This window comes from Sciurus vulgaris (genome assembly GCF_902686455.1).
Source record: "Sciurus vulgaris genome assembly, chromosome: 12".
Classification (NCBI taxonomy): Eukaryota; Metazoa; Chordata; class Mammalia; order Rodentia; family Sciuridae; genus Sciurus; species Sciurus vulgaris.
Window position 1 is genome coordinate 55,279,760 of NC_136473.1, and position 3,197 is coordinate 55,282,956.

A 3,197-nucleotide genomic window follows, 5' to 3' on the forward strand; every position below is an offset into this window, starting at 1 on the left:
GGAGCACTTGCCTGGCACGTGCAAGGCCCTGAATTGATCTCCAGCACCACACAAAAACAAAAAGTTCAATTTAATGGCTTCTAGTGTATTCAGAGTTGTGGAATCATCATTACTATCACTTACATACAGTTTTCATCTTCCCATGAAGAAACCCCATACCCAAATTAAGTTCCTCTCTTTTTCTCCTGTCCCCTGGCAACCACTAATCTATTTTTTGTCTCTGAATTTGTCTATTCTGTACCTTTCATATAAATGGAGTCATATATTATGTGTCCTTTTGTGTCTGGCTTTCTTCATGTAGGGTGAGATTTTCAAGGTTTATGCATGCTGTAATATGTACCAAGACGTCACTCCTTTTTAAAGCTTTATATTTGAGGCAAGGAGAAGTCTGGCTGAAAGGATTTGTAGTTCAAAGCCATCAAACTGTTGGTGGTGCTGTTTTGAACCCAGGGCCTCAAGCATGCTAGACCAGTGCTCTACCACTCAGCTATACCCCCAGAGACAGGGGTCTCTTGATACTGCTCTTAAGATGAAGAGCCAAGCTGAACAAGCTTGCTGGTTAGTATGCAGGTTGTGACCTACTGCTGAGGGACACAGGCCATTCTACACTTACAAGGAAAAAGACCTGTGCAGGTCACATGGGGGGAAGATTGGGCAAAGCAGCTTCAGAAATCAGCATGAAAGGGGTGATTGGGGAAAGAACAGCTGGCCTCAGCACAGATCCTCCAGTTCCTGTTGTAGCTGAATAAGGTGGTCACAGCCAGACTGTTCAGTTCAAAGTCACAGACCTGAAGTTTCTCAGGATTGTGCGCTAGTGTCACAGATGTGGAGATCGCCACCAAATTTCTTTGTATGGGGAACCGGATGAGAACTTGGCTATGATCACTTTGACCCTGGGATCCTCAGTAAGGAAGGGTCCTTGGGATTGGTCTGAGGCCTGTTGGTAGAGCCATGGGGACTGTAGTCATCACAGTGCCTTTGGTTGCCAATATTGGGATAATTTCTCCTGAGGTAGGTACAGAGTGCACTTGATCTGGCTAGCTGTCCATTTGTATCTTAAGTCAGGTTTGTTTAAGACCCTTTCGATGTGGAAATGGTTGAAGTTGGAGATACCAATAGTTTTCATCAGCTCTTCACCCACCAGTTCTTCCATAGCTTCCCATGTGTCCACAAAATTGGTGTCACTGGGAACCCCATTGCTTTCCTCCATCCAACAGGAATAATTCCTCCCCAGTGCATGAGGTAGAGAGATCCAGGACTTCAGTTTTGGTCCCTGAGCATCTTCTGACAGGTTATTCACTAGGCTTTTCTCGTGGTGGTGCACCACAGCTTGCTGACCATGGAGGACCAAGGCCCTCACTTTACAGCACCAGTCAGCCGGCCTGGAGGAACTTTTGGGTGCTCAGCCCCAGGGTGGACGTTTTGGTGCCATCACTGAGTGCCATGTAGTTGACCGTGACTGGATACTTTCTAGATCCCATCCCAGGACCTTGCTGCTTCATTCCTTTTTAATAGTTGAAAAATATTCTATTGTTAGGATATACAGTTTGACTTCCGTATCTATGGGTCACACGTCATGGGTTCCAACCAACTGAGCATGGAAAATATTTTTAGAAAAATTGTATCAGTATTGAACACGTAGACTTTTCTTTCCTTGTCATTATTCCTTAAATAATATAGTATAACAACTATTTGCAGAGCATTTATATTGTGTGAGGTGTTATAAGTGACTAGAGACAGTTTAAAAGATATGGGAGGATGGTGCAAATATTACACCATTTAATATAAGGGACTTGAGGATTTTGGTATCCAAGGAGGGTCCTGGAACTAATCTCCCATAGATAATGAGGGGCGAAGGATGACATTTTGCTTATCCCTTCATCAGCTGATGGACATTGGTACCATGTCCACTTTTTGGTTGTTATGAACAATGTTATTTAGGAGGAATTTCTCACTGGCTCTGTCCTTTTGTACCCCAGCTTCCCCTCCACCTCCTGGGGTTTTGGCCTCTCCTCTGGGTCAAAGGAAGATCCTGAGCAATTAAACTTTCTCACCTCCTACTGTGGGATTTCTGGTCTCTTGAAAGTGGTCCACTTAACAAGGAACCACCTGTTCTGCCTATCTCCCTTTAGAGGTGCAAGCACTAGCGCAGACTGGTGATTATAATATTCTTTAACTCAACCAAATTCTTTCACTTTTGAATCCCCAGTCTTTTGAAGCAAAGGAAAGGCAAAGATTTAATCTTCATATCCTATGAACCATGATACTTATCCTAGAAGGCAGAAGCAGCTGCAGTTGGAATAGCAATGATTTTTTTCAACCTGTGGTACAATGTTAAGGTTCTTGCACTGCCTTCTTCTTGGGTTGTCCTGCACCATCAGTGGCCTGAGCCTTGGGCTTTCCCAGAAAACCAGATCCTTCTCCCAAGTTCAGCAGTTCTCCCACAGACAGTGGGGACATGCTGATTGGAGAGAAAGACCCTCAACTGAGCAAGGCTGGGCTGTCAGACACAGTTACTATAGTGAAAACAATATGATGAATCAAGTTCACAAATGAAGCTTCAGGTTAGAAGGCAGTTGTCAGCTTCAGAGGTTCTCAATAGAGATCATTACCACCATGAGCCCTTCAGACATTTTTTTTTTTTTTTGAGTACTGAAAATCAAACTCAGAGGTGCTCTACCACTGAGTTACATCCTAAACGTTTTAAATTTTTTTTTAAATATAAAAAAATTAGCATCTCACTAAGTAGCCCAGGTTGGCCTTGGACTTTCAATTCTCCTATCTCAGCCTCCTCAATAGCTGGGATTATGGGTGTGTGCCACCATGCCCAGGTGAGCCCTCAGACATTTTCAGAGGGTTTGATTTTATTTTCTGACTGGTAATTTTATTTAGGATGTCATGAAAGGTGTGACCAACTACTTCAAGGATTGCACAAACTTGTAAATTGGTAAGAACACAAAGACGACTAACTATCTCTGTCTACACTCATGAAAAAAAGACTTGTTAAGGACTTTATTTCTAAAGAGGGTCAGTGATACTCCAAATAAATCAGTAAACAAACAAATGGGACAAAAGAGTAAAAATGAACTTACTTTAAGGAAAAAGTTTTATTTATTCATTTATTTTTGTGTTGCTGGGGATGGGACACGGGGCCATGTGAATGTCAAACAAATACTCTATTCCTGAGCTACATCCCA